We start from the raw sequence: 7552 nt of genomic DNA, 5'->3' as shown, positions 1-7552 counted from the left end.
TTTTTTGGCTGTAGCAAATTTTCTTGTACAGAGCAATTGACAGTGGCAGCTCGTGCGTTAGCTGAGCAAAGCCTGTTGTCAGGCTGCTGTCAGAGGCGTGAGGAGGAGGGAGCATGTGATTCCTGCCAGGCAGTCACTGTTTCTCTGAAGGGTTCCTGTCCCACACTGGCAGTGCCTGTGATATCTTGTTCTTTGCTGCTGGTCTCCTTGTGAGTGCTGTGATGATCTCGTACGGCTCTGGAGGTGGTGTCGGGAGTCTGAGAGATCAGACAAGCTGTAGACCCAAGTGAATGGCCACTTTTTGTGCTGCTGGTAGAAATACTGAGCCCAGCTTGCTTCTCAACGCTTTACTTGCCATGTCCAATGTTTCCTACTGCAAGGGCTGGATTCCTCCGCTCTTCCCATTGGCCACCTCTCCTTCTCCAACCTTTCTCCTCTCCTGACCCATTTTGACTTCTTTACATGCACGACACACACAGACCTCTCTATGTTTGTGGATCTGCATGTTTATTCCGTTCTGTAATTTAATCCTGGGGGTGGTTTTGGCCCTTCTTTCTCTTTGCACAAAGCTGTGCCCCTTGCCCTTCACTATTGGGGCACAAGCTGCTCTGCGCCCAGAGCCCTTCGCCCTGTGAGGGTAGAGCTGAGCTCTGATAACAGCCCCTGCCATCCCCACCTTCCCATGGCTCCAGGCCTCACAGAGACCCCCTGGGACAGTGGAAGGTGTGCAGAACTGCTGGGAGGTGTGGGTGTGCTGTGCCCTACCAACCTGGTCCGGCCAAAACCGCAGCTTGGGGAGAGACCCCTTGTGCACAGGGCACAGCTCTTTCCTTTTGTTCACAACAGTCACATGCCTTTCTGGGTGCCCTACCTCAACCTCTGCAAGTCACAGCACAGTTTCGTTTCCCTCCCCTCCTGACAACATCTCCCTTGTTCATTGACATCACCCACTCCTATGGGGCTCCACTGGACTCTTGCCCCATGGACAGGAGTTCTGTCCTCAGAAAAGTGATGGCAAAGCATCCTCCTGTCGCTTGGGCACATGAGATTGTAGACAATACTAGCTTTTCAAAAACTTTTTAATGACAGTTGGCATGGAGACAGATGTTTGGAGTAATCGCTGTTGGCATCATCTCTGCTCCCCTGGCCTGGGGAGAGGGAACCCACAACCTGTCAGCTGGGTCTGCTCGTGGCTGTGGTTATATATGCCTGTTCCTGCCCACCACCTCCCTGGTGGCACGGGTGCAGGGTGCTGGGGGAGGCTCCTGGTGTGGGGAGGTGGGGTGGAGTGGCCCGTCTTAATTAGCTCATCCCTGCCTTGCCTCTGAGATCCTGGCTCTCCCCTGCCACAAGGCTTGGCCTGCGTTCTTGGCACTGAGTAAGGTTCCATGGCTCCCTCAGCGCTGCTACACTCAGCGGCTCCCGTCTTTGCCCTCCCTGAACAGCTTTCCAGTCTATTCCTCGACATATTACTTCTGGCAGCTGCCCCAGGATCTCTGTCCTGTGCCTCCAAAGAGAATAGTGTCCCTGAAGTGGCAGCAGTGGCTGCAAAATGAATGGCTTTGGGTGGTTTCTGAACCACAGCCAAACTGCAAGTCTTGCAGCCCCCGCTCCTGTGTCACGAAGAGCCTAGCTGAGCTCTGGATTTCAGCCATGTCCACGCCGTCAGGCTCACTCCAGGGCAAGGGCTTGGTTTTCTCTGCATTTCTGGTGAGGATTCATTCTGCACCTCCTTGTGCGGTCTGAGCTCTTCCTTCCATGGGCAGTCACAGCCCACAGCCCAGTCTCTCCCGATGGAGGCAAGTCCACAGAAACAGCGGGATCGATCTTACATCAGCTGCAGACTTCACCAGACTTGCATCCTCCTGCAACCTCTGCTCAAAATGTGTGTGTGACTCCTCAGGTTTATGTGCTGCATTTTCAGTTGCTGTCAGCTGCCTGACTCACCTGAAAGCTTGTAAATACATCGAGTGCTGCAGATGCAAGTGTTGCTAAAGCCAAGTGTGTCTCTGACTTTTTTTGCAGTCACACTTGCCTGAGCCTTTTCCCCTTCTCCAGGGCCAGAGCCTGGAGAGCTGGACTCCCCACAGTTGTGTCTCAGTTCTTGGGGTCAGAGGCTGCTCTGTCCGTTGTCTCCACTCTTGCCATGCTCCAGCAGCCCTCTCTGGTGCCCTGTATAAGATGGGTGGTGGCACCCAGCACTGGAGGGAGGGTGCATGGACAGGGACTGGCTGGAAGGGAGAGGAGACCTGCAGTCCTCATGGGAGGTGAGAAGCTGTTGGGACTGGAAATGGGAAAGGCTGTCGTGTAGCAGGCAGGGGAGTTTGCAAAGTGGGAATGCTGACTTCCAGGGTGCTCTGTGGAGCTTCAGAGAGCAGGAAAATATTTATCTGGAAGCCTCTTGATGGGACCTAGCTAGAAAGGGTACTTCGGCTGGAGGTGGGATGGTCCTGCTCAGTGTCTGGCACTGAGGAAGGTGCTGACCTGTCCTCCTAGCAGGGGTCCCTGCTCTCACAGCCTGATGTCAGTAGTGGATATCTGCCTGGCATGCTGGGCAGTGGCAACATGGAGAGAGCTGAGCCATGGTGCCACAGCGGTACCACGAGGGGACAGGCAGTTCAGCACTAGCTCTAGCAGGAAAAAAAGGATGCTCCGGTGTGATGATAGACAAAAGCATGGTCAGACCCATCCACAGTCTTAGCTGAGACAGCCAGAGCATCGTATCCTGCTTCTGGTGAGAGGTAAAGATGGAGAGCTGGGTCTGGAAGGCTTCATCCTCACCTGCCTTGGGGAAAGGTGAGTGTGGAGAGTGTGGGGCATGTGGAGCCATCCAAGGAAGGCTGCTTCCCTCAGCAGGAGGCAAAGAGTTGTTAAGGGAAGTGGAGGCAGAGGCAGAGTTGTGAAACCTCATGGAGGGCAAGGGGGAGCTGAGCTGCCCTGATGTGGGAGGACACCAGATATGGGCTTTTCCTTGCTGTATTTTGGTGGCTTTGTATGTCCCTCCATGGGTGAGATCATCCTTGGCATTAGAGTGATGTGCAGCACTGAGGTTTTCTGTGCCTCCCCCACGGGGGTGTGGGTGAAGGAAGCCCTTGCCCTAAGAAGCTGCAATAAGTAAGTGCAACACAAACATGAGAAATGCTGCAACAGCTGCCCAGGTCCAGGTAACCCATATAGCTGCGCCCAACACAAGCTCCACCAGTGAGACCTCTCCACGCAGTGAGACCCTGCTGAGGTGTCCATGATCGTACCTTGATATTGGAGCTCTTGAAAGGCACCTAGATAGCAGTGGCCCAAAGTCAGCCCCAGATGCCTGTTCCACTTAGTGTGCAAGGAGCTGGTTTTCGAGCTAATACATGTATGTGATTGGAACTTCAAGTCCTCTGGGAGGAAAGCTGGTCCCTTCCCCTGCAGGAACTCTTGACCCAGATGGTTCCAGCTCTTCCCAGAAGCCAGCGAGCAGCAGCACACTGAAGGACATGTGTGCTGTCTCAGGGTGATCTGGCCCGTGTCTGCGTGGGGCAGGTGAACAGAGCTGCCTGGGGAGGGGGAAGGTGGCTCCTAGAGGCTCTGGGGGGGCGTTGAGAAACCACCCACAGCCTGTGGCAGGGGCATGTTGGTGTGTGTCATGCCAAGAGCTGTCCATGGGGATCCCAAGGGTGGCTGGAGAAGGTGCCTAGGCTCGAGCACTGACATGCTGGCACCAGGCATGATTTTGGCCGGTCTGCATCCACTGCTGCTGCTCCTCCTAGAAGGGAGGATGGCTTGTGTGTGCAAGCGTGGGTTAGGGGACAGAATTAGCACTACTCTTCAGCAGGAGCTTGTGGCAGGAGAGACACCTCCTTGATGTGCCTTCCCAGCCTCCCCAAGAGGAGGAGGAGACAGAGGAAAAGACAACAGAGCAGGGAGAAGGTGGTCTCCCAGCCTGAGCCATGGGGAGGGATCATAGGGTTGATGGCAGAGGGGGTGACATCTCTTTTGTAATTGCACAGTGCTCTTGTCACTTGAGTAAATTAAACCCAGTTCATGGTGACAGGAACTCTCCCCTCTGGTGAGGATGATGCAGTAAAGCCCCTCTGCCCTCTGCCCACCTGCAAAGGAGTATGGGGAGACACTGGTGGGAGAGGGAGCCCAAATAACACCTGGCCAGGTTCCTCCCAGCAGCCACCAACCCATGTGAGTCCCATCTGCATGAGCCTGGGGAGCACAGAGGCACAAGGGCGGGTGGGAACCCAAATTAGTGACTCAGAGGAAGGGACATGCTGTCTGGGCCCCTCTGGGAAGAGCCTCAGCCCCAGGCACCTGCTGCAGAGAGGGGGACTATTCTGCCTGGGGCATGGGAAACACGTGCGGATGAGCATTTGGGGTTTGTTCAGGCCTTGTTATGGGATGTGTAAGGGAGGAAGAAAAGGTGGGGGAAGGGATGAACAAGCATGGGAAAACAGAGGGATAGGGGACAGAAAGAATGAGTTGCCTATGAACACTTCACTGGTCTGTACAGCCCTTTGGCTGTGCCTTGCACCTCAAGGTCAGCCCAGACTGACTTATTTTTTTATTAAACTCCCTCTCTAACTCTGCCCTGGGCCAGGGCTCTGCATCTCGTGTGTGTGCGTGGCGGGGAGGCAGCAGCCGGAGCCAGGCCACAGTTGGATCCAGCCAAGTTCCCCGACGTCTGCCTTCTCCTCCGCGGTTGGTCAGGCCTTCACCAGATGCTGGGAGTGAGATGGAGCTGTGCTTGGGACTGGGAGCTCATCTGGGCAGGCTGAGCTGGCTGACCTGACGTAGAGCAACAGCAGTATGATGGAAACCAGCTGTGTTCCCTTTCTGGTCATAAATACCAACTTCCTAAAGCAGAAATCACCATTCCTCTGGCACTGAGTCCTGCCTAGCACAGCCTGGCTCTCTCCTGTTCCTGTGACTTGTGTCATGCTCCTGCTGAACTGCCAAACAGGTGAAGAATCTACAAATCCTGACTGGGCAAAGCCTTCCTGCGGACACCACAGCAGAGCAGCAGGAGGGACGCAGCCAAAACCAGGAGCTCAGAGCACTCCTCAAAACATGGCCAGGGTGTTCTGCCACCCAGAATTCCCCCTCGCCCCCACTGCTGAGGGGGCTGGCTCCTGCTCTGCCCAAGGGGGTCCCCGACTCTCCTGCCTGGCGGTGTGTCTGCTCCCAGGAGCCACCAGCGCATCCACACAGAGGCACAACGGAACCCAAATTCGGGGCTTAGGGACACCCTGCTCATGCCCCTCTGGGCAGAGCTTCAGCCCCAGGGCCCATGTGGGAAGGCACCTGCGGTGCCTGCGAGGGGAGGGAGCGGGAGTTATATTTCTGCCTGAGGGCATGGGGCACGTTCTGGGCTGCGGGGGATGCCACAGAACTTTTATGGGATGTTTAAGAGGGGAAGGAAAGGTGGGGAAAGGGATGGCAGCGGGCGATTCGAGGGAAAAGCAGCATGGGAAGATAGGGCAGTAGGTGCGGTTCCCGGCAAGCGCCGGGGCGGGGGGGTGCCGGCGTCCCCCCGGCGGCGGTGGGGGCTCTCCCGGGGGAGGGTACTGCTGCCCAGGGCCCTGCTCCACCGGCTTGCTCTCCCGGAGGGGTCCGGCCCCTCAGGTCCCCCCGCGGCCGCCAGGGGGCGCCGCGCCCCAGCGCGTGGAGCGGCGTGCGGTAGCCGCGGCCCTGTCAGCCGCCATTGCCCGGCGCGACCCCGGGGACCCGGCGGGCTCTGAAGGGCGGCACCAAGGGGCCGCGCTGGGCTCCCGGGCACTCCCCAGGGCTCCCCGGCCATCCTTCCCCGGCTTCCCGGCTTCCCCCTCAGGAGCGGGCTTGCAGTGTCCCGCCGGCCGCGGCTCCCGCCGTTCGCGTCCCACAGCGGTTTGCTCGGCAAACGGCATCCGGCCATCTCCGTCCCCCAGGCGCGTCAGTGTCCCGCGGAGGCTCCATCCAGGCGTGCGGAGAGCTGGGCAGTGACCAACCGCACGGAGTGGAACGAGAGCAACTGCTGGGTTCTCTGCTTGGGAGGGGTTATCCTGGCAACATGCACAAACGGGGGGACGAGGGGCTGGAGGGCAGCCCCCGGGGAGAGCTCTGGGGGCCTGGGCAGGTGGGTGGAAGGGGAGCCAGCAGCGTGCCCGGGGTGCCCAAGGGCCAGTTGTGCCCCGGGTGCCTGGAGCCAGAGGGAGGTGACTGTCCCACTCCGCACCCAGCTCTGTCTGCTGTTTGGGGCACCTCAAGAGAAGAAGGACGTCACACCATTGGAGTGCATCTGGAGGAGACTGACCAAGATGGTGAAGGATCTCCAGGGCAAGACAGGAGGAGCAGCTGAGGGCACCGGGCTTGTTCAGCCTGGAGAAGAGAAAGCTGAGGGGTGCCCTCAGGACAGTCCGTACCTTCCTCACAGGGGGACGGCAGGGGGGTGGGCACTGATCTCCACTCCCTGGTGACTGGTGACAGGACATGAGGGAATGGAATGAAGCTGCATCGGGGGAGGTTCAGCCTGGATGTGAGAAAAAGGTTCTTCACTGAGGGGATGGTTGGTCTCTGGACCAGTCTCCCCGGGGATGCGGTCCCTGCACCAAGCCTGTCAGAGTTCACGAGCGTCTGGAGGATGCTCTTAGTCATAGGGCTTAGTGTTAGGCGAGGGGCAGGGAGTTGGACGTGGTGATCCTTAGGGGTCCCTTCCAACTTGAGTTATTCTGTGATACTATGATTTAAACCTGAGTAGGGTTTGCTTAGGCCAGTCACGATGTAGGTCCAGTTCCAGGGATTATCTGCTCAGTGTGCGAACCTGGAGGAGCAGAGGGAGGAGGTCTTTGTCACGACACTGAGTTTTGATATCTCGACATTTCAAGGGGAACAAGAGTGGAGTTTCGCTGGGACATTTCTGCTTGACTCTCACCTGGCTGGTTTAGACACCGAAGGCTGTCCCCCTGCAGAGCCACCCCCTGCACTGGTGGTTCCTGGTGGTTCTGGAGCTCCTCCCTGGCGGAGAAGGAGACCTGAACCTCCGCACCAGGAACACCTGAGCACTGGGCACCCCAGGGCTGCAGGATGTGTCCAGGGCTGCCGGAGCTGCGGCTAGTGGCCCTGAGGCTGGACCAGGTGGCCCGAGGGCAGCCCCAGAATGTGGAGGAACCTGCAGGCACTGGCTGTGGGAGGTGTCCCTGCCCCGGGAAAGTTGGGGGCATAGGGCTGTGTCCCCAACACTGTCAGGTCCCCTAAAAGCAGCAATCTGGCACCACCTGTTTGCGCCCTGTTGGCACCTCGCTGCTCCCTGGTGCTGCTACTGCCCCGGGGACCCCCAGGGGTGACCCTGCCGTGTGCTCCCCCCCGGAAAGCACCCTGATGTGATGTTCCACGGGCGTGACCCCCCAGGTGAGACTCCCGAGTGGGACCCCAGGGGGGGGAATCTCCCTCTGACGTTATTCCCGGGTGTGACCTCCTCGTGTGCTCCCCCCCGTGTGACATACCCCGATGTGACTCCCTCAGCTTTGAGATCTCATGTGCGTCCCCGGGGCGCCGCCTCCCCCCACCCCCGGTGACTCCCCCCACT

The sequence above is a fragment of the Calidris pugnax genome, unplaced genomic scaffold (genome assembly GCF_001431845.1).
Source record: "Calidris pugnax isolate Ruff unplaced genomic scaffold, ASM143184v1 scaffold461, whole genome shotgun sequence".
NCBI classification, from domain to species: domain Eukaryota; kingdom Metazoa; phylum Chordata; class Aves; order Charadriiformes; family Scolopacidae; genus Calidris; species Calidris pugnax.
The sequence above is the reverse complement of the archived record's forward strand: the minus strand, read 5'-3'. Positions refer to the sequence as shown.